This window comes from Sorex fumeus, unplaced genomic scaffold (assembly GCF_029834395.1).
Source record: "Sorex fumeus unplaced genomic scaffold, SorFum_2.1 ptg000037l, whole genome shotgun sequence".
NCBI lineage: Eukaryota > Metazoa > Chordata > Mammalia > Eulipotyphla > Soricidae > Sorex > Sorex fumeus.
In genome coordinates, this window is record NW_026606094.1 from 6,574,690 (window position 1) to 6,600,313 (window position 25,624).

A 25,624-nucleotide genomic window follows, 5' to 3' on the forward strand; every position below is an offset into this window, starting at 1 on the left:
TAACTATATTTTATTAAAATGCCTTGTGATATAGATATATACTTTACCGATTCAAAAGCAGAGTTACATGGACCGTACTAAGCACCTGTGTGCAATATTAGGATTTGCCTTCACAAACACATATCTTGCCTCAGGGCTCTTCGTAATCTACTATTTTAATCTAAGATGATATTTTTCTGTTATCTGAATCAGTTTTAATTTCAAGAAATGCAATGGTAAACTATATGTATGATAATGTCATTCTTTTTTTCCAAAGTGAACTGAAAACATAAAACTAGAGTTAGACCAAGACATAGAAGATGTGGAGAGATAACAAAGAGGGTAAGATGCATGTTTTACATATTTTATAAACACTGGTTCAGCTCCAGAAAACCATGGTTCCCTGGATGGAACCAAAAGGACCTTGTGTACTGCCAGATGTCACCGTGTGTGTCCTCAAGCACTGCAGGGGCAGCCCAGGGATTCTGTGACACTTCAGGGCAAGAGCAACACTGCATTCTTGGATTTTAACCTTGAATCACTTAGGACTATGGGACCCTGAGTACAATTTATGAGCCCCTCCTTGTTTGTCTGTCTGTCCTCCCGTTGTTCATTGATTTGCTCAAGTGGGCCCAGTAACGTCTCCATTGTGAGTCTTCTTGTTTCTGTGCTTGGCATATTGAATACTCTCAGTAGTTTGCCAGGCTCTCTGAGAGGGGCGGAGGAATCGAACCTGGCTCGGCCAGGCTGGCTGTGCGCCCTATCCGCTGAGCATTTGCCTTGCGCACAGCCAGCCTGTCAGAGCCAGGGAGCACCAAATAAAGGGTGTTGGGAGGATTCTCCCAGGATGGGAGATGCATGCTGAAAGTAGACTATAGACCAAACATGATTGCCACTCAATGCCTCTTTTGCAAACCACAGCACTAAATAGGAGAGAAAGAACAAAAGGGAATGCCCTGCCACAGTGGCAGGGTGGGCTAGGGGGAGATGGGGGGTGGGAGGGATATTGGGGTCTTTGGTGGTGGAGAATGGGCACTGGTGGAGGGATGAGTACTTGATCATTATATAGCTGAAACCCAAGCACAAAAAATTTTTAAGTCTACAACTGTACATCATGGTGTTTCACCAATAAAAAAAATAATAATAATAAAGAACAAAAAACAAGATTTAGAATCTTCACCTTCCATGCTCACTTCAGGAAACAAAAATTATTTGAAATTTTCAGGAGTTTTGTTTTTGGATCTCTAAAATTTATTTGCTTGTTTTTTCATTAATCAAAGTTTACTATGCACACTTCAATCATTCATTCATTCATCATTAATCATCCTGTTATTTGTCGATTGCCTCGAGCAGGCCCCAGTAATGTCTCTTTCATCCTAGCCCTGAGATTATATTCAAGGCTCTTTAGGAGAATGAGACCCATCATTGTTACTGGTATTTGCATATTTGTTATGCCACGGGGAGTTTGCCAGACTCTGCCCTGTGGGCAGGCTACATTCGATAGCCTGCAATTTTGTCCAAAGTAGAAATGAGATAATAAGATGTCATAAAAAGATGTCCTGATAAGATGTCCCGCGGGTTCCAGGAGCTGGATTTTATAGTCTCTGAGTCTTGGCCACTGATGGAATTACACAACGAGACCAATGAAGTCTCCTGCCCCTGCGCCTGGCTGTTCCTAGCCGGGGTCCCTTGGAGGGGAGCAGGTTGAGCTTTCCTCTCCGCCCCGACCAGGGCTCCAGCAGCGGAAGACCTCCAGGACCAGGCACCACCATGCCGAGACCACTCTACACACACATGAAGGTACTGGCAGAGGGACAAAGCCACGCGGGTTCCAGGGCCGAGATCTCCAAGCCTACTCGGATTGGAGTTGAGCATCCTCAATCCTGATTCTCCAAATTCCAGTAGGCGGGGATCACACTTCAATCAGGAATCAAAAATAAAGAGCACTCAAGTCTCCATCCACCCTCACCCTTCATTTGTGTGTGTGGTGCTGATGTTCAAATCCAGGACTTTACACATGAAGGTCGAAATTTTTATAGAAATTTTCTAAAGGTGGAAATATCAAGATCCAATATGGTTGTATATCTGTGAATTTAAATGCTAGCAATATTTAAACATTGTTAAAAAAGGGAAAAATTACAAGAAATGTCTGTCATAAAAGTTTGAAAATTGAAAGGTGTTATATAAATGAAGTATATCAGAAAGATAAAGATGAATAATCGATGATCTTACTCATGTCCAATAAATAAAACAAAGTAAGAGGTTAGATAATTTCCAGAGTAAGTCTGAGATAAGGTCAATAGAACTGTGATTGATTCAAGGGTCTGGGTGAAGTCCCAGGCTTGGGGTTGTGGGAGTGGAGAAATTTAAATCATTCTGGTTGTGGACCTGGTGTAGCATGACTGCACATGATCATGTTCACTACCACGACCATCCTGTTATTCGTCAATTGCCTCAAGCTGGTCCCAGTAACGTCGCCTTCGTCCTAGCCCTGAGATTTTTTAAAAAGTGCCATATTCAAGGCTCTTTCAGAGTTAGGAGAATGAGACCCTTCATTGTTACTGGTATTTGGCATATTGGGTACGCCACAGGGAGTTTGCCAGACTCTGCCGTGTGGGCAGGCTACATTCGATAGCCTGCAAGTTTGTCCAAAGTAGGAATGAGATAAGATGTCGCGCAGCCGCAAATGCGGCTACGTGCTTCCGGGAGCTGGGTTTTATAGTCTCTGAGACTTGGCCATTGATGGGATTACACAGCGCCACGGGGCCAGTTGGTGGGTGTGACTCCCGCCTACTTGGAGGATCTGGGTGGAGGATGCTCAGCCTCGATCCGAGTAGGTTTGGAGATCTCAGCCCTGGGACCGGAGTGACTGCACTCATGAAACAAAAGTATTTATTCTATTGTTACAAAAATTTCGAGTAATAAAAATGTGCAGCAAATACCAATATTACTATTATTTGTACCAGTACTAGATATAGCACTGTAGCACTGTCCTCCTTTTGTCCATAGATATGCTCAAGCCGGCACCAGTAATGTCTCCATTCTGAGACTTTTTGTTACTTTATTTGGCATATTGAATACACCACGGAGAGCTACCAGTCTCTGTCATGCGGGTGGGATACTCTCATAGCTTTTCCGGCTCTCCAACAGGCACAAAGGAATCAAATTCAGGACATCCGCAAGCAAGACAAATGCCCTACCCCCTGTGCTATCACTCCAGTTGTCTCTACTCGATATAAATATATAAATTCCAGGATTGTATGGATAAATTATTGTATGATTCTACAAACTATTTGAGGTTATAAGGAGTGACGTATGTCTTAAATGTAGTGTATTTTTAATCCTGAAATATCTGCCATAGAGTTTTATGTCATATGGTTCATTGGGGATGGAGTGATAGCACAGTGGATAGGGCGTCTGTCTTGCATGCAGCCAATATGGCTGACCCGAGTTCGAGTCCTCCTCCCCTCTCGGAGAGCCATGCAGGCTACCGAGAGTATCTTGCCCACGCGAAAAGCCTGGCAAACTACCTGTGATGTATTCGATATGCCAAAGACAGTAACAAATCTCACAATGTTACTGAGCCACTGGAGCAAATCGATGAACCATGGAAGGACAGTGACATTGACATGGTTCATTGATTTTATCCCAAACAATAAGAATAACAGCTGCGGCTTAGATTCCATCTTAATTACCCATATCCACTAGCTTTTTTTCCTAATAAAAAAAAAGTTACTCCTCTTTCATTTAAGATTTTTTTGGGGGGGGTTATACCTGGTAATGCACAGGAGTTACTCTGCACTCAGAAATCACTCCTGGCAGGGTTTGGAGAACCATATGGGATGCTGGGAATTGAACCCAGGTTGGCTGAGGCAAGGCAAATGCCCTACCCACTGTGCAATCGCTTCAGCCCCTTATTTAAGTTTTATTTTTAAGTTTTGACAAATTAGTTACATCATAAGATTGAAAATAATTTAAAATCTTTGAAATAATATAAAAAGAATAAATATTGATTCATTCTGAATTTAGGTTAAAAATAAGGAATAGAAACAGAAAAATGTTGAATATGAGGCTTCACTTATATCATGAAGTCCTATCATTTCAAAATTGATCACTAAGAAAACTAGATAGCAGAAGACCTAAATTTATCTAGGAACATTACAGGAATCTCTAATCAGCCTCTTTAGCATATTGGTTGAGTTGAAGATATTTGAACAACAACAAATGCAGAAAGAACACTTTGTGCTCCTTTTCCTGTTTATGGTGGGAGAGACTTCACATATAAAAAGGTGCACTCATCCTGCCAGGAAAGGAAGATCATCTAATTACCAGAGATTAGGAATTGATGGCAGGGTGGATCAGAACAAATTCAACTACTCAGATAGCCGTCCTCTTTTCATTTGTTTCTATATGTTTGTTTGTGGGCTACATACTGCTATGTTCAGGGCTTACTTCTGTCTCCGTGCTGAGGGATCCCTCTTGGTAGGTTCAGGTGAAAATATAGGGTGCTGGGGACTGAAACCAGAGCCTTCCTGTGCAAGGCAAATACCTACTTGCTGTACTATCATTCCAGCCCCTCCAATAGTATTCTTACTGTTTCTGGTCTACTTTGTTCGATGAGTTATCCATGGAAGTTTCAGCTTTGCTTTGTAACACTACTATAGTAGTGTTTCTTTAATATATATATATATATATATATATATATATATATATATTCGTAATTCAAACTGATTCTTTGTGTCTTGTTTGTTTCCTGAAGCTTTATTCATATATATGTGTGTGTGTGTGAAAACATATATATCACTGTATCACTGTCATCCCATTGATATTCAATTTACTCAAGTGGGCTCCAGTAACATCTCTATTCATCCCAGCCCTGAGATTTTAGCAGCCTCTTCTTACTCTTCTTTTCCCAATGGTTGAAGGCTCTTTTAGGGTCAGGGGAATTAGATCTATTGTCGATACTGTACTTGGCATATCAAATATACCACAGAGAGCTTGCCAGGCTCTGCCCGTGCAGGTGGAATACTCTCGTAGCTTACCAGACTCTCCGAGAGGCATAATGGGTAGGAAGTGTCTTATAATGTGTTGTGCGGTCCAGAAAGTGGACTGGAGCATGGCAGCGGTTGGTTGTGGAGGTCGGCTGTAGGGGCTGGATCACTTGGAGTGGGGAAGGCTCTCACCCACCCCAAAGCCTGGCATGAAATCTGGGGCCTGGCCAGAAAAAAAATATACCTATATATATGTTTTTACACACACATACATATATATGTTTGTGTATATATACATATATATTATTTAAGTTAATCTGTTTCTCTTTTATGAATTCCTAACCCTCAACATATACAGGCGCTAGGGAAGATTCTTTTGACTTTTTCTTGCTGGAGCGATAGCACAGCGGGTAGGGCGTTCGCCTTACACGCGGCCAACATGGCCGACCCGAGTTCGATTCCTCCGCCCCTCTCGGAGAGCCCGGCAAGCTACCGAGAGTATTCCATATGCCAGACACAGTAACAACAAAGTCTCCAATGGAGACGTTACTGGGCCCGCTCGAGCAAATCGGTGATCAACGGGAGGGCCTTTACCTTTACCTTTACCTATGATTAATACCAAGCATAAAAAAGGAAGGAAAACATAAAATCATTTAAATATTCATAGACCTGTTAATATTTACTATTTGCTAGAAAATATTTTTAATCTATATGAACTATTAAATAATCATTTTGGTGGAAATTAAATACTAGTCAATTCAAATCTCAGATGAGTCAGGTATGAAGTTGGAACTATGGGGTTACAATACGTTCAAACCTACACAGGTAACTCTCTGAGGAAATCTACCTGAGAAAGACTTCATCAATCATGACTGTATCTGCAGAACAGACTCAAGCGTAAGAGGGCACTTCATTCACTGGGTTGCCCATTTTCTTTGTCAAGGTGTACACTAAGAAAAGAACTATTCAAGAGCTTTCTACAAACTGTCCTCTCTTAGCCTAGCTTAACCAAAATTGTACGTACTTGCCAAATATACTTAGTTGTATACTTAATTCATTCAAATAAAAGGGATAAACGGACAGGATACAGAAATAGGGATTTTCAAGAACAGATGACTGGTTAAAGAAACTTTGGTACATCTACACAATGAAATACTATGCAGCTGTTAGAAAAGATGAAGTCATAAAATTTGCATATAAGTGGATCAACATGAAAAATACCATGTTAAGTGAAGTGAATGAGAAAGAGAGGGACAGACATAGAACAATTGCACTCATTTGTGTAATATAAAGTATGGGAGACAAACACCTAAGCGGGGAGAGGGCTCAGGGAATGGAGTGGAGAGATGAGAGGGAAACTGGTGATGAAGAACAGGCACTGATGCAGGGATGGGCACTCGATCATTGTGTGACTGAAACGGAAGCACAAAAATTTGTAAATCTGTGACTGTACTCCACGGTGATCCATTAAAAAATAAATTTAAAAAACCTTGCATATTACCCTAAAAAAAAGAAAAAATAGGGCTTTTTTTAAATGGCAAGTAAATGAATATGTAAGCTATATATATATATTTTTTCATTGTAAAATAGCCTTGGCCAATGAGTTTGTTTTGCTTCTATTTCACAGAAGAATAGTGCTCACTATCAAAGACGCTTTAATAGTTTTACAAAAAAGAAGAGTGCTTACTAAAAATCAAAAGTTATCAAGAGGATTTTTTGTACTAAATTTAAACCAACTGACTTTCACTATCAGTATGTTTGTTACATGCACAAGATAGGAGTAATCACTAATACTCATTATAGGATTGTTATAAAAATAAACTATATAAGATTAAGCTGCCCAGTGACTATATAACATATGACTAAGTATGTGACTTATGTTAACCTGAAGAAAATTAATTTATAGCATGAAATTTTAAATAACATTTCAATTATTAGTAATTATAATGTTTTTTTCCCCTGCATACATTAATAAAGACCAAGACACATTTACCCTTGTAGATGAGAAGAGCAGGCTGTTTCTTCATCCCGTCACTAAGAACAGAAGAAACCAAGAGTGCCCTAAAATAGTTGCCTGAAAGAAGAGCAACAGGAAGTTAGTGTTTGGGTGAAAGCCAAAGAATCTGGTCAGGTGATGACAAAATAGAAATGTCTCTGAGACTGACCAACTGGGAAAACACACAACAAATAAAGGTACTCCCAGGAATATTTAAGATGAAAAGATTGTTCTATCTCACCTAACTTTTAAAGTACTTAGAGGATATTTATGAGTTTAGGAATGAAGCAATATGAATTTTGGAGATTTGGTGATCATCTGCATGAAGTTTGCTCTTTTTAAAATCAAATTATAAGGCTTTAAAATAAAATAATTTTAAGGGACATGCTCAGTGGTCAGCATAATTGTATAACAACACCTCTCAAATTTTGCATGCAGTTACCAAGCTCTTTAAAGAAAAGTTTGGAATATACTGCCCATATGTAAATAATGATGATATTCAATTGCATATAATATCTTTGCTCTCATATTTTAGAAGGCAAAACAAAAGTTTTATTTTTGAGAAGAAGAAAGGGATGCATTCCAAACAGGATTTTTCACCAAAGTTACAGTCAAAACTACTTTGTCCAGTGATGTTTGAGATCAAACTCAAAGCCTCACAATTATGTTCTCGTAGTAGAGCCAACAGTACCAGTAACAATCTTAAACATCCTAGTTCTAAGGAACATATATTGATTGCTCAAAATTATTTAATCAAAGGTGTTTGATTTTAAATGATAATAAGTATGAGAAGTCTTATATTTAATTAAATAAGTGTTTACAAGTATAGGGGCAGAGCAAAAGTTTCCCTTACACCATTAGTTACTGCTCTGGCTAGTCAAACAAATTCACATAACACAGAATAGTAGGTGCCAAAGAATAAATTTTATTGCTTATACATGTAGAATTTAAATGGCATAATCTATGGAGGAAATTAAATGGGCCAGGGTGGTTTATCATTGACTTAACAAATGGAGAAGTATGTGTAAAAAGTGAGAGTGGTGACTTACTTAACTGATAAGGATAAGGTAATTCATAAGGTTCAGATGTTCTGCAACTAGTCTCTGCCCCCGCGCCTCGGTGTTCCTTCCCAGAGTCCCTTGGAGGGGAGCGGGTTGAGCTTTCCTCCCCGCCCCGGCCAGGGCTACGGCAGCCGGAGACCTCCAGGACCAGCCACCACCATGCTGAGACCACTCTCCGCACACCTGAAGGTACTGGCAGAGGGACAAAGCCACGCGGGTTCCGGGGCCGAGACCTCCAAGCCTACTCGAATTGGAGTCGAGCATCTTCCACCCAGATCCTCCAAATTCCAGTAGGCGGGGGTCACACCCACCACCTGGCCCCCTGGCGCCGTGTAATCCCATCAGCGGCCAAGACTCAGAGACTATAAAATCCAGATCCCGGACGAGAGCAGTGCAGTCTCTGCCCCCGCGCCTCGGTGTTCCTTCCCGGAGTCCCTTGGAGGGGAGCGGGTTGAGCTTTCCTCCCCGCCCCGGCCAGGGCTACGGCAGCCGGAGACCTCCAGGACCAGCCACCACCATGCTGAGACCACTCTCCGCACACCTGAAGGTACTGGCAGAGGGACAAAGCCACGCGGGTTCCGGGGCCGAGACCTCCAAGCCTACTCGAATTGGAGTCGAGCATCTTCCACCCAGATCCTCCAAATTCCAGTAGGCGGGGGTCACACCCACCACCTGGCCCCCTGGCGCCGTGTAATCCCATCAGCGGCCAAGACTCAGAGACTATAAAATCCAGATCCCGGACGAGAGCAGTGCAGTCTCTGCCCCCGCGCCTCGGTGTTCCTTCCCGGAGTCCCTTGGAGGGGAGCGGGTTGAGCTTTCCTCCCCGCCCCGGCCAGGGCTACGGCAGCCGGAGACCTCCAGGACCAGCCACCACCATGCTGAGACCACTCTCCGCACACCTGAAGGTACTGGCAGAGGGACAAAGCCACGCGGGTTCCGGGGCCGAGACCTCCAAGCCTACTCGAATTGGAGTCGAGCATCTTCCACCCAGATCCTCCAAATTCCAGTAGGCGGGGGTCACACCCACCACCTGGCCCCCTGGCGCCGTGTAATCCCATCAGCGGCCAAGACTCAGAGACTATAAAATCCAGATCCCGGACGAGAGCAGTGCAGTCTCTGCCCCCGCGCCTCGGTGTTCCTTCCCGGAGTCCCTTGGAGGGGAGCGGGTTGAGCTTTCCTCCCCGCCCCGGCCAGGGCTACGGCAGCCGGAGACCTCCAGGACCAGCCACCACCATGCTGAGACCACTCTCCGCACACCTGAAGGTACTGGCAGAGGGACAAAGCCACGCGGGTTCCGGGGCCGAGACCTCCAAGCCTACTCGAATTGGAGTCGAGCATCTTCCATCCAGATCCTCCAAATTCCAGTAGGCGGGGGTCACACCCACCACCTGGCCCCCTGGCGCCGTGTAATCCCATCAGCGGCCAAGACTCAGAGACTATAAAATCCAGATCCCGGACGAGAGCAGTGCAGTCTCTGCCCCCGCGCCTCGGTGTTCCTTCCCGGAGTCCCTTGGAGGGGAGCGGGTTGAGCTTTCCTCCCCGCCCCGGCCAGGGCTACGGCAGCCGGAGACCTCCAGGACCAGCCACCACCATGCTGAGACCACTCTCCTCACACCTGAAGGTACTGGCAGAGGGACAAAGCCACGCGGGTTCCGGGGCCGAGACCTCCAAGCCTACTCGAATTGGAGTCGAGCATCTTCCACCCAGATCCTCCAAATTCCAGTAGGCGGGGGTCACACCCACCACCTGGCCCCCTGGCGCCGTGTAGTTTGATACATTACCATAAAATATAGATTTTCCTCCTGAATTTATTTATTTCTGTAGAAAACAGGATATTATATCACCAGTCTTTACCCTTTGAGCTAATTAAAAATGTCTTTTGGAGTTTCTAACCACAATTGACCTTATTTTAACATGCTACAATTGAACTTGTTGATAAAATGCTTGATATGGATATTTTGAAAATTCGAGAAAGAAGTTAATCTTTACAGAAAGTAAGTTTAGCAAAACATCAAAAAAATCAAGTAATAAACAACTGTTTGGGAGATCATCTTAGTAGGTTTTAGTATAATGAAAATCCAGATCATGACATTCAATAGATATTGAAAAATTCTGGAGTAACGTTTGTTGTCCTCACTTTCTAGTTGTGAAAATACACTTCAGAAAACATAAAAAAAGAATTGTCCACTGACCCTAAGCCAGTGTGTTCTATTAGAGCTTATCAGATGCATTCACTTTATACAATGCAGACTCCTGAAGGGTCCCTATAGTTCAGGTGAAAATAAAAATGGAATAGAGGATATTTTGTGAAAAGAAAAAATGTCAGCTTTAATTTTATTGCAAAATATAGGTGCTGGATTTATTTTTATTTGTATTATTAATCTCATGCAATTCATTTAGGATCAAGATCCCAGAGATGGGGAGCATAAGATCAGTCTAAATATCTTAGAAAGTCTGATGGTTTCAAAATTCCTGGAAAAATAATTTTTTTAAAAAATCCTTCAACTTATTTAAATATATTTTCAACCAAGCTGTAACCTCAAATGAACATTTTCGAAGACTTATTACCTCAAAAGAGGTAATGAGCTGAAAAGAGGACATTTTGTATTAGTGAAGGAGCATAAAATTCAGTTCTGTGCTATTAGTAATATAGAATACATAGTGGTATATATCTGTATTAACTTGAAAATAGCTTTGGGTTTTAATTCCATTACCAATTCAGACTATTTCTGTAGACAACTAAGCTTTACTAAGGAAATGGACTTAATCCACTTGTGAAGTAAGATGTACCAGAAATATAAAGCACTTCTCATACAGCTAATCAAGGTTTTCTTTAGTTTTTTTTCTAGTTATCCTAACACCTTAAGTAAAAAAAAAAATGAATTCTTTCCTATCTTAAAGTAAAATACCCATGAATTCTTACCTACCTTAAACTCATGAGGGGAAGAGGAAATAGTGGAATGATACTGGAAGGTCATTAACTCTAGGCATGACATAAAGAAGAAGCAAGCAGGTACCAAACAAGAATATGTGAGCTATTGTGAACTATTTTATCTCAATACAAATAGGAAAATAAAGATTTTTACCACTAGAATTTATATTATAAAATGAAATAATATTCATTAGCATATACAGTTATTGGTTTATGATAATAAATACATGAAAAATAATGCAGTACAAATTATTTTAATAAAATATCAAAAAGTGCATTTCCTCTTCGTCTCCCAAGCTGTGCTGATCTTCTTCGCCACCCAGGTCACTTTATCCTCCTGCACTCGAACCCGAGACGTGGATTTCACCCTGCAAGCCCCTCGGCATCCTCTTGGATGCTGGGAGAAAAGCAGCTTTGAGCCTCTGCCTCTTCTTCTCCCAAGCTGTGCTAATCTTCTCCACCAACCAGTCTTTACACCCCCAAATACACCAGGTTTCTGTGAGGGAGTGGCCTCTGCAGAAGTGGGTGTGGCTTCTGTGGAAGTGGGCATAGCCTGTTTTTCAGCAGGCCAAGGCTCACGCAATTTACTCATATCAAGAAATCTAGTCCCCAAACCTACACAGCAACAAGAATAAATAACACAAATCCCCACCACATGGTGAGGCAAACGAAAAGAGTCCAGAAAAATTGTAGATACTGCTCACCTAAGGGACCTCTATGACAAAGAATTCCATATGAAGTCAGGAATATGTTCAATCAACTCAACGAAACAGTCAGACATTTATCCAGCAACATAGCAGAAAAAAATAGACAAATTATGGGAAGAAATGAGAGCAGCAATGTCATGAATAAAAGATTCTGTAAATGAAATGAAAACCTCAGTCTCTGCCCTAAAAAGTAGAATGACTGCAGCTGAAGAGAGAATTAGTGAGCTGGAAGATCAGCTGTAATAAGCCAACAGGTAGCAAGAAGCACTGGCAAAAGACCTCAAAATAGCTCTACAGAGAATCAGAGTCCTAGGAGATGATTCCAAGAGGAACAACATTAGAATCATTGAACTACCAGAAGTTCAGAGAAACAATCCCAATGAAAAAAAAAAGATTAAACAGATCACTGATGAAAAATTCCCAGAGTTTGACAATGCAGCCATTCAGGTTCAAGGAACCCAAAGGGTGCCAGCTAAAAGAGACCCTAACAAAAACACTCCAAGACATATCATAGTTAGAATGATTGATGCTGCTGTTAGAGATACAATACTGCAAGCAGCAAGGTTAAAGAAGGAAATCACATACAAAGGAGCAACCCTTAGATTCACAGCAGATATCAGAAGAAACCTTCCAAGCCCGAAGGCAATGGCGAGATATAGTGAAAAAACTCACTGAAATGAATGCTTCACCAAGAATACTCTATCTGGCTAAACTCTCACTCAAAATCGAAGAAACGGTACACTCTTTTCTAGACAAACAGCAACTCAGGAACTTCATAGACTCAAAACCGAACCTAATAAAAGGGCTAAATTGGCTAGTATAAGACAAGACAAACCCTACAAGCACAACACACACTTACAGAAAGATGACACAAAACCCCATAACAATAATTTCTCTCAATGTCAACGATCGAAATTCACTAATTAAGAGACACAGTGTTGCAAAAATGCATTCATAGTCAGAATCCAACATTCTGCTGCCTACAAGAAACTCATCTCAACAGTCATAGCAAACACAGACTCAAAGTGAAAGGATGGAAAACAATCCTGCAAGTAAACAGCTCCCTCAAAAAAGCTGGGGTGACCATAATAGTCTCTGACAACATTAATTTCACGTTGAAAAAGATTAGAAGGGACAGTGAATGCTATTTTCTCTTCATCAAGAGATACGTACAACAGAAAGAAATCACACTCTTAAATGTATATGCACCTAATGAGGGAACAGCTAAATACTTAAAACAACTGTTAACAGATTTTAAGGAGGACATTGCTAGCAACACTATAGTACCTGGAGACTTCAACATCTCCATATCATCTCTGGATAGATCAACAAGAACAAAACTCAGCCAGGAAACAGTGGCTTTGAAAGAAGAAATAGAAGAGAAAGGGCTTATAGACCTATACAGAGATTACACCCCAAAAAGAAAGAATACACATTCTTGTCCAGTGTGCATGGAACATTTTCCAAAACAGACCATGTGCTAGTCCACAAAACATACCTCAATAGAATCAGGAATATAGAAATAGTATCAACCATCTTTTCAGACGATGATATACTGAGAAAGAAGTAAATCACACATAGGCACAAGAGAACCAAATAAAACACCTGGAAATTAAACAACTCAATGCTGAACAATGAGTGGATCTTTGAAACAAATGAGAATGAAGACACAAGCTAACAGAACTTATGGGATGCTGCTAACGCTGTATTAGGGGGAAATTTATAGCTCTGCAAGCATATCTCAGGACGGAAGAAAGGATGCACATAAAAAATTGATTTCACAGCTCAAGATTTTAGAAAAGGATCAACAGAAGGAGCACAAACCAGGCAGAAGGAAAGAAATAATAAAATTTAGAGCAGAAATCAACGACATGGAAACCAAAGAAACAATCCAAAAGATCAATGAATCCAAGAGATGGTTCTATGAGAAAATAAATAAGATAGATAAACCACTAGCAACACTCACAAAGAAACAGAGAGAGCGAGAACCATAATAAATCAAATCAAAACTAAGAATGGGGATATCACAACAGAAACCAAAGAAATACATAGAATCATCAGAGACTACTTTGAAAGTCTATATGCTACGAAATAAGAGAACCTAGAGGAAATGGATAAAATTCTGAATTCCTATAGTCTCCCTAAACTGAATCAAGAAGACATAGAATACCTGAATAGACCTATTAACATCAAGGAAATTGAAACTGTACTCAAAAGTCTTCCCCCCACCAAAAAAAAGTCCAGGTCCAGATGGATTCAGTAGCGGATTTTTCCAAATATTTCACTGAATCACTTAATCAATTAACTTCCCGTTAGTCATGGATTTGCTTGAGCGGGCGCCAGTAATGTCTCCATTTGTCCCTGCCGCGTGCTAGTGTAGCCCAATGGCATCTGTTCGCTCTAGAAACATGCAGAGCCTCAAACCGATCGTTCATGATCTTGATGAAGAAGTCTGACCATCTGGTAGGTGTGCGGCCACGTGGTCTTTTGACATCCCATGGAATCCAGTCAGTAACAGCTCTAGTCCAGCGGTCATCTTTAAATCTCATTACGTGACTAGTCCATCTGATTTTTGACTCCTTGGCAAATGAGACAGTGTCCCTGATTCTTGATCGTCAACAGATGTCAGAACTCCGGATTCTTTCTCTCATTTGAGTGAAACGTGATATTCCAAGCATAGCTCTTTCTATTCTTCTTTGGGAGACCTGAGTAGTATTCTCATCCTGTTTGCGTAGGGCCCAGGTCTCTGAGGCATATGTTAATGCAGGAAGAACAGTGGAATCAAAGAGATGTGCCCTGAACTGGAGGTACTTCATCCTCTTAGCTATTTCTTCGACGTTCTTAAAGGCGTTCCAAGCTGCTCTCTTTCTCCTTTGCAGCTTGGGTGCCAGGTCATTTGTCATGTTGACTTCTCGACCTAGGTACACATAGCTGTTGCATTCGGAGTTGGTCGTTCCATTGAGAGCGAATGGGGCATCAGGAACGAGGCTGTTTCTCATAAACATTGTCTTCTTAAGATTCAGCTGTAGTCCTACCTTTCCACAATCACGGTCAAAGTCGGCCAGCATTTGTGCCGCTTGGCTGATATTTGGTGTTATTAAAACAATGTCATCAGCAAAGCGAAGGTGGTGTAATTGCTGACCATCTATCTTCACTCCCATTCCTTCCCATTCCAGTTGTCGAATGATGTTCTCAAGGGCGGCACTGAACAGTTTCGGTGAAATGGTATCACCCTGCCGAACCCCTCTCTTGACATCAACGATCACTTCTTTGTAGAATGGAGAGATCCTGGTAGTGAATCTGCAATATAGCTCATGGAGGATCTTGATGTATTGGGCTTGAATGCCCTGATTGGCTAGGGCTTCAATGACCGCTTCCGTCTCAACAGAATCAAAGGCCTTCTTTAAATCAATGAACGTTAAACAGAGCAGCATCTTGAACTCCCGAGAAACCTCAATGAGTTTGGTTATTATGTGAATATGGTCTATGGTGCTGAATCCTTTGCAGAACCCGGCTTGCTCGCATGGTTGTCCTTCATCTAGTGTTCTGCCAATCCTATTTAGGATGATTCGAGTGAACAACTTGTAGATGACAGACAATAGGAAGATAGGGCGATAGTTGCCAATGTCATGAATGGCTTCCTTCTTGAACAGTAGAACGGTCCTGCTGGTTTTCCATTGGGACGGAACCTTGCATTCAGACAGGTAGCGAGTGAAGTGCCGAGCCACTGTATTGATGAGTACTGACGGCAGGTTCTTCAGGTGTTCAGGTCTGACCTTGTCTGGCCCGGGTGCTGTTTGTTTCTTTACCAACGAAATGGCGTGTTGGATTTTGGAAGGGAGAACATTGGGAACGACATATCCATCCTGTGGAATTTGGTATGTCAGCAAGTGGACATGGCTATCGAAGAGATTTGAGTAGAAGTCACAGATAATCTTCTCCATTGTCATTCTGGAGAATGTGATGGATCCATCATGATGTCAGAGGGCAGTCATCTTGGACTTGTATTTGGCGAAGGACAGGCGGGCATAACGAATACTTTTGCATGTTGTCAACAATGGCATCTTCCCATGTTGCCACAATAGTGCCAAAGAGTTCCCAGTTGGTGGTCGTTCTGGGACTTCTCTTTTTGAACTTTGCAGCCCTTTCTCCCACTCTGTGAAGTAGAATTTTGCACGAAGGAGATGGTGGTCCGATCCCGTTTGAAACTTTGGGACAACAGCGACATCTGTAAGGCAAAACCATTGAATATTATGTGGTCTATTTCGTTGTGGAATCGTCCACCGGGATACTCCCATGTCCAACGTTTAGATTCTGCCTTCTGGAACTGTGAGTTACCATGGATGGTCTTGGTCGACATGATGAACTCAGACAGTCTCTCACCCTGTTCGTTCCATTCTAGGCCATGGGTCCCAATGTGAAGTTCTTCAGCTGTTCTTCTCAGTCCTATCTTGGCATTAAAATCACCCACAATGATCTTGTAGAAGGTGTGGTCTTCTTTATAGAACTTATCCAGCTCCATGTAGAACTTCTCGATTTCTCTTTCATCATAATTAGATGTTGGTGCGTAGACAACGAAGATAGAAACTGCAGGCAGTGAGCCACATCTATTCAAATGTAAATGTCTGATTCGGGTTGTTAGGCATTCGAATGAATCAATGCTCTTGGCCAAGTTTGTGTTGACAAGGACACCGACGCCTCCAACACCTCTTTTATCGCATGTTTCGAGGAAAAATTCTTCTCCAGTGTCGAAAATGGCATGGTGAGATTCGTGCCTTCTTTTCTCGGTCAGACCAATGATGTCGTACTTGATCATTCGCTCTTGTACCATCAGGTCCTCGATGGATGCATCTGATGCTAGCATACATGCATTGAAAGTACAGACGATCATTTTTGTCTTCCTTCGTTGTGGCAGCCTAGTTCGGCCTTGAGATTTTTTCGGCACTGTGAAGGATGAGAAAGGAGAGGCCGACAAAGTCCAAACATTTAAAGAGGAAATATTGCCTGTCCTTCTCAAGCTTTTACAAGAAATTGAAAAAACAGAAACTCGCCCAAACAGTTTCTATGAAGCCCATATCTCTCTAACACCAAAAAGAAACAAAGACACCACAAGAAAAAAAAACTACAGACTCATAACCCATATGAACATGGATGCAAAGATTCTCAACAAATATTAGCAAATAGAATTCAACAACTCATCAAAAAGATCATACATCATGACCAAGTGGAATTCATGCTGGGGATGCAAGGATGGTTTAACAATTGTAAATCAATTAACATAATCTATCATATCAACAAGAGAAAATATAAAAATTATATGATCATATCAATTGAGGCAGAGAAAGCATTTGACAAAATCCAGCACCTGTTTATGATGAAAACCCTCGCCAAAATGGAGATAGAGGGGACTTTCCTCAGTATAGTTAAAGCTCTCTACCACAATCCTACAGAAAGCGTTATCCTCAATGGGGGAAAAATGAGAGCTTTCCCACTAAGATCAGGAATGAGACAGGGATGCCCACCTTCTCCACTACTGTTCAATAGAGTACTGGATGTACTTGCAATAGCGATTAGGCAAGAAAAAGATATTAAGGGCATCCAGGTAGGAAAGGAAGAAATCAAAGTCTCACTATTCGCAGATGATATGATACTATACTTAGATAACCCTAAAACCTCTACCAAGAAACTCCTAGAAACAATAGACTTGTATAGCAAAGTTGCAGCCTATAAAATCAGTACCCAAAAGTCCATGGCTTTCTTATACGCAAATAGTGAGAGAGAAGAAAGTGACATGAAGAAAACAATCCCATTCACAATTGTGCCCCAGAAAATTAACTACCTGGGAATTAGCTTAGCTTAGGAAATAAAGAACCTGTACAAAGAAAAATACAAAACGCTACTTCATGAAATAAAAGAGAACACGAGGAAATGGAAAAATATCTCCTGTTCTTGGATCGGGAGTATTAACATTGTCAAAATTGCAATACTTCCCAAAACACTGTACAAATTCAGTGTGATTCTTATTACGATATCCATGACATTCATCAATGAAATGGAGCAATCACTTCTAAATTTATATGGAACAGTAAGCCCCGACGAATACCTAAACCAATTCTTGGGAAAAAGAAAATGGGAGAAATGGACCTCCCTAACTTCAAACTCTAATATAAAGCAGTAATAATTAAAACAGCATGGTACTGGAAAAAAGGCAGAGCTGCAGACCAAAGGTACAGGGTTGAATATACTGACATCTCCCCCCAAGGATTTGATCATCTGCTCTTTGATAAGGGGGAAAGAAAAGTGAAGTGGAGCAAGGAAAGCTTCTTAGCAAATTTTGCTTGCAGATGTAGACAGCTAAATGCAAAAAAATGGGCTCGGATCTCTGCCTAACACCACGTACAAAAGTAAGATCAAAGTGGATTAAAGACTTCAACATCCGACCGGAATCCATAAGGAACATTGAAGACAAAGTTGGCAAAACCCTCCATGACATTTAAGCTAATATCTTCAAAGATGTCATGCCACTGGCTAAGCAAGTGAAAACAGAGATCGATAAATGGGACTACCTTAAACTAAGAAGCTTCTGCACCTCAAAAGAAACAGTGACCAAAATACAAAGACAGTCTAGAGAGTTGGAAAGGATATTTGCCGAACACATCCGACAAGGGGTTGATATCAAGGATATACAAAGTGCTGGTTGAACTCCACAAGAAGAAAACATCCAACCCCATTAAAAAATGGGGCAACGAAATGAACAGAAACTTTAGCAAAGGAGAAATCCGAATGGCAAAAAAGCACATGAGAAAATGCTCTACATCATTAAACATCAGGGAGATGCAGATCAAAACAACAATGAGATATCATTTCACACCACAGAGACTGGCCCACATCCAAAAGAACAAAAGCAACCGGTATTTGCACGGTTGTGACAAGAAAAGGACCCTCCTTCACTGTTGGTGGGAATGCCAACTGGTTCAACCCTCCTGGAAACAATATGGACGATTCTCAAAAAGATAGAAATCGAGCTCCCATTTGATCCAGTAATACTACTCCTGGGAATATATCTGAGAGAGGCAAAAAAGTATAGTATAAATGACATCTGCACTTGTTTTTTCATTGCAGCACTCTTTACAACAGCTAGAATCTGGAAAAAACCTGAGTGCTCGAGAACAGATGACCGGTTAAAGAAACTTGGTATATCGACACAAAGAAGTACTATATAGCTGTTAGAAAAGATGTAGTCATGAAATTTACATACAAGTGGTACTACTTGGAAAGTGTTATGTTAACTGAAATGAGTCAGAAAAAGAGGGATAGACATAGAAAGATTGCATTCATCTGGGTAACATAAAGTAACAAAATAACAAAATAGGAGACCAACACCCAAGGGTGGGCGAGATTAGTACCAGGAGTTTTGCTCCATGACTTGAAGGTCAGCCACGCACTCTAGGGGAAAAGGAAGCTCAGATAGAAAAAAGAGCACCAAATAAAGGGTGTTGGGAGGATCCTCCCTTGATGGGAGAAGCATGCTGAAAGTAGACTATAGACCAAACATGATTGCCACTTAATACCTCTTTTGCAAACCACAACACCCAAAAGGAGAGAGAGAACAAAAGGGTATACATTGCCACAGAGGCAGGTTATGATGGGGGGTTGGAGGTGAGAGGGATACTGGGACCGTAGTAGTGGGAAATGGGCACTGGTGGAGGGATGGGTACTGGATCATTGTATAACTGAAACCCAACCACAAAAATTTGTAAGTCTACAAATGTACCTCATGGTGTTTCACTAAGAAAAATTAAAAATTTTTCACTAATAAAAATTAAAAACAGGGCAGAGTCTGGCAAACTCCCCGTGGCGTACCAAATATGCCAAATACCAGTAACAATGATGGGTCTCATTCTCCTAAAGAGCCTTGAATATAATCTCAGGGCTAGGATGAAAGAGATGTTACTGGGGCCTGCTCGAGGAAATCGACGAAAAGAATAAATAAATAAATAAATAAATAAAAATATCAAAAAGCTTTAAATTCTCAATTGTATTCCGAATACAAAATTTGTATATACATATAAAATTAAAAAAAAATAAATCTGATCTTCATGGTAATACAAAATTTTAAAATGCCAAAGCCACCATACTTATATCATACAAATTAAAATTTCCTTCAGAAAACAAGCTAGCAAGCTTGCAAGCTAGCAAGAGAAAAAAATCAAACATCATAGATATGTAATGTATCAATACAATAAATCTCAACAATTATTGATATGTGCATATAATTGCACCATCAGCAAAATAAACAGAGCAAATATTAACTGACAAAATTGGAAGTATTCACAACAAACAAATAGAAGAATTTTAATATCACACTGAGTGTAATGGGCACAGTCTAGTTAAGATCAAAGAAATACTGTTCTTAACTAGATATTATAGACTTAAGTAGCATATAAAAATACCCCATTCCAATCACTTTAATGAAATAGTTTATAGTAGTCACAGCACATCTAGAAAATAGACCATTTTATTGGGACATAATACAATCCTCAAAAATTGAATGAAACTAAAATCCGAAAAGCATTTTATAGATTACAATTGTATGTTGTTAAAAATCAACCAAACAAAGGAATAGGGCAATCACATATTTGTGAGGAATTAAAGTCATGCTATTATGCAACTCTTGAACCCCAAGAAGTAAAGGTGAAAAAGAAACAACAACCAAAAAAGATATTGTGGTAGGTGGTATGAAAATGAAACTGCTACTTATCAAACACACTGCTACTTATCAAACACAATGGTAACAGCAATATCAGTAGTTAAAGGACATGTATAGCAGCACATTCTCTCTTAGGATATCAGAAGAATCACACATAAAAGTTAAAGTCACAACTAAATTATGTAGAGTCAGTTTGAAGCATTAATAAATAGAAGATAATTTAAATTACATAAAAATTAATTAATGATCAAACACATATTTTTAAAAAATTTAACCATATTAAGAATATTAAGAATTGGTTCTTTGCAAAGATTGCAAGCTTGAAAATTTTTATAAAAAACTTGCAGAGAAGAAAATATATAAACAAAATGAAAGGATATCAGATTAAAATAAATCACATTAAAATAATTAAAAGAAGTTATACAGATATAATATAACACAAATTTAATAAGAAAGTGTTGCAAAAATTATATACCAACAAACTGAACATTCAATAAGAAATGAACAAATCTTTTGACATACATTCTACGACTGAATGAGAGAAACGTAAAATCTGAGCAGTTTGTACTGAGTAATGAAAATAATACAATAATGAAAAAGACAAAGCTTCACACAAACATAAGAAAAAAACCCTTAATGGGTGAACCAGTGATGTCTACACAACTTTCAATAAAGAACTTAATCATATCATTATCAAACTGTTTTTTAAATTTGTAACTAAAGAAAAAATTCCAAACACATTCTATGAGATCACCGTTATAAAGATTCAAAAAATAGACACGGGCATCACAAAAAGAAGACAGTGCTAATATGTTTTTTAAACACACCTGGATATATCTAAAAATATTTTATCAAGAAAAATTCAACATTTCCTTCAATATATTAAAAGAAACTCCATTATCAGGAGTAATTCATTGAAGGAATGCCAAAAACCTTAAAATAAACAAATTAATATACATATGTTAAATGTACAACACAAATAAACATACAAATATATAATGTAAATGAACGTACATATAACTATGTATGTTAGAAACTTTAAAAGGAAAAGAGAAATATATTATTATGTTAATATATGTAGTAAAACATTCACCTTATTTAAAAACTATTTTATAGAGTCCTGAAAAATTTGACAAAACAGAATATTTGGCATAATTAAAACCAGATAGTATTACTGATGAGAAACTGAAAGCTTCTCCTAAAAGATCAGAAACTATATAGATGCCCACTCTGACACTCCATATAAAAGAATTCCTTATCAAACAAGCAAAGAATATAAATATAAATAAAATTCAAATTGGAAAGAAATAAAAAATCTATCACTCTTCATATTTAATTTAGCATATATAGAATATTTCAAAGTTTCCAATAAAAAAACTTAAAGAAATAATAAATTGTCATGGAAAATTTGTGATGAAATTATTAACATAAAATTTCTGTTGTGCTTTGTGTATATGCAATATATTAGCATTAAATACCAGGGAAAACAATAACTGTCACTGTCCTCCCATTGCACATTGATTTGCTCGAGCAGGCCCAGTAACATCTCTATTTTGAGATTTCTTGTTACTGTGTTTGGCATATCAAATATATTGAATACATCACGGGTAGCTTGCCAGGCTTTGCCAAGTGGGTGAGATACTCTTGGTAGGTTGCTGGGCTCTCTGAGAGGGGCGGAGGAATAGAACCTGGTTCAGCCAGGCTAGCTGCGTGCAAGGCAAATGCCCTACCACTGTGCTATAGCTCCAGCCAGGGAAAATAATCATATTTATAATTACTCCAAAAAAAGGCAAATATTGGGAAATAAATTTAACCAAAATACTTGTTTGGAGGTTCTAGTAGGGGAGCGCAGCTACTCATATACCCTCAACCTAATAAAAATTTTTTTAAAAAATTAAAAATTGAAAAAAAAATTAACCAAAGAAGTGAAAAATTGAATCGAATCCAAGACTTCGCTCTCCCTGAGAAGCGCCCCAGGCATCCTCTAGGACTCTGAGCCACCCACCATCCCGGAGCCTCTTCCTGTTTCGTCCCCAAGGCTGCACCTGATCTTCTCCATCCCTCAGGTCAGTCTTTATTTGAACCCGGGACTTCGCTCTCCCTGAATACGCACCCAAGCCTCACATGCTGGGGAAAAAGGCAGCTCAGATAGAAAACGGAACACCAAGTAAAGGATGTTTGGAGGAGGGAGTAGCTAGGGATGCAAGATGCATACTAAATATAGACTTTAGACCTAACACAATGGTCACTCGATACCTGTATTGCAAACTACAACACCCTAAATGAAAGAGTGAGCAAAAGGGAATGCCCTATCACAGGGCAGGGTGGTGGGGATGGGGGATGGAGGTAGGATGGCTACTTGGAACATTGGTAGTGGAGAATGGGCACTGGTGGAGGGATGGTCCTTGATCATTGTACAACGGAAACCCAAGCACGGAAGTTTTTAAGTCTACAACTGTACCTGATGGTGTTTTGCCAATAAAAGTAATAAATAAAATAAAATAATGTTTTAATTATTAAATAATAATTTATTATTATCCTTGCCGGAGCCCCTTGGAGGGGGCGGGTTGAGTTTCCCTCCCCACTCTGAACAGAGCCCCGGCAGCCAAAGACCTCCAGAACCAGCCACAACCATGCTGAGACCACTCTCCACATGTATGAAGGTACCAGCAGAGGAACAAAGGCATGCGTGTCCTGGGGCTGAGATCTCCAATCCTGCTCGGATCAGGGCTGAGCATCCTCCATCCAGTTCCTCCAAATTCCAGTAGACAGGGGTAACACCCACCAACTGGCCCCCTGGCACCATGTAATCCCATCAATGGCCAAGACCCAGAGACTATAAATCCCAGCTCCTGGAAGTTCGCGGCCACATTTGCAGTCGAACGACATCTTATTATCTCATTCTTACTTTGGACAACCTGGCAGGCTACCAAATGTAACCTGCCCACACGGCAGAGTCTGGCCAACTTCCCGTGGCGTACCCAATATGCCAAATAAGAGTAACAATGATGGGTCTCATTCTCCTAACCCTGAAAGAGCCTTGAATATGGCACTTTTTAAAATCTCAGGGCTAGAGCGAAGGAGACGTTACTGGTGCCTGCTCGAGGCAATCGACGAACAACTGGATGATCATGATCGTGATCGTGAATTTTTTAAAAAACGTGAAAAATTTCTGTCAAAATATGAGACACTGTCTGTTGAAAGAGATAGACATAAACACACAGAAGCAGGAAATTGTATTTTTGGATTAGAAGATTTAGCATAAATAAAATGGCATATTACCTAAAGTCATATATTGATTAGAAGTGATAACTGGTAATATATCAAGGGCATGTTGAAATAGAAAAAAATTTATAACATATAATTGTGACTAAAAAATTGAAAGGCAAACACATTCTTTAGAAAAAAAGAACAAAACTTAAGTATCATGCTTTCTGATTAAATTATACAGTAAAGTAATAGTTAATAAAGAGTATATGATTTAAATAAAAGTAAATAGGTCAATAAATACAATTGAGAATACAGTAACATGAACAAATGTCACTGTTACTCTCCTCCCATTGTTCATTGATTTGCTCGAGCCGGCCCAGTAATGTCACCATTGTGATACTTGTTACTGTGTTTGGCATATCGAATACATCACAGGTAGCTTGTCAGGCCATGGCGAGTGGGCGAGATACTCTCAGCAGCTTGCTGAACAATCTGAGAGGGGTGGAGGAATCAATCCCAGGTTGGCCCAGTTGGCCACGTGCAAGGCAAACACCGTACTGCTGTGCTGTGGTAAAGGAGTAAAAGATCAGATCTCAATGGAGCAAGAAAAAATTCTTCAGTAAATGATGTTTAGAAAACTAAAAAAATCACATTTAAAAGAATGAAAGCATTTTCCCAAGAGACTAGCAGTGCAACTGGCCCACCAGTAGAGAATGAGAGCCCCTTGTCACCACAGCCCTATAGAACATTGCACTCGTAAACCTCTTTGAAAAGTAGCTTGGAGTCTTCTCAAACAAAATACTACAGACAGAATTTCTCTATGGTCCAGCCATTCTGCTCCTTTGTATTTACCCCAAGAACACAACAGCATCAGTCTATAAGAGCATATGTATACAGATGGCATTGCAGAATGAGTTATAATTTCTGAAATCTGGAAACAACTCTATTACCCAGTGAGAAGTGAGTGGATAAAGAAATTTTAGTGTATTGGGGCCAAAGCAAGTATAGCAGTTAGGGCATTTGTCTTGCATGAGGCCAACCAAGGCATCCCATATGATCCTATGATCCCTGACATCCCATATGATCCTATGAGCACTACCAGGAGTAATTCCTTAGTGCAGAGCAGAAGTAACCTCTGATCATCGTTGGGTGTGACTCTCCCTCAGAAAGAAAGAAAGAAAGAAAGAAAGAAAGAAAGAAAGAAAGAAAGAAAGAAAAGAAACTGTGATATGTCACTGTCCTCCCATTGTTCATCGATTTGCTGGAGCGGGCCCAGTAACATCTCCATTGTGACAATTGTCACTGTGTTTGGCATATTGAGTACATCATGGGGAGCTTACCAGTTGTCATGCGGGTGAGATACTCTCGGTAGCTTGCTGGGCTCTCCGAGAGGGGTGGAAGAATAGAACTCGGGTCGGTCATATTGGTAGCTTGCAAGGAAAACACCCTACACACTATGCTATCACTCCAGCCAAATTTAATATATGTAGATATAATTATATATCACGGTCATGGTCATGGTCCTCCCGTTGTTCATCAAGTTGCTCGAGTGGTCCCAGTAACGTCTCCATTGTGAGACTTGTTGTTACTGTGTTTGGCATATCGAATACATCACGGGTAGCTTGCCAGGCTCTGCCGTGCAGGCGAGATACTCTGGGTAGAGAGGCGGAGGAATCGAACTCGGGTCAGCCTTGTTGGCTCCTTGTAAGGCAAATGCCCTACCGCTGTGCTATCGCTCCAGCCCAAGAGGCAGTACTTATGTGTGCATCTACACACACACACACACACATACACACACACACACACATTCATGGAATTCACGGTCCTCCTGTTATTCATCGATTTGCTCGAGCGGGCCCAGTAACATCTCCATCGTGAGACTGATTGTTACTGTGTTTGGCATATTGAATATGTCACGGGGAGCTTGTCAGGATTTGCCGTGCAGGCGAGATACTCTGGGTAGCTTGCCGGGCTCTCTGAGAGGGGTGGAGAAATCAAACTCGGGTCGGCCATATTGGCCGCTTGCAAGGCAAACGCC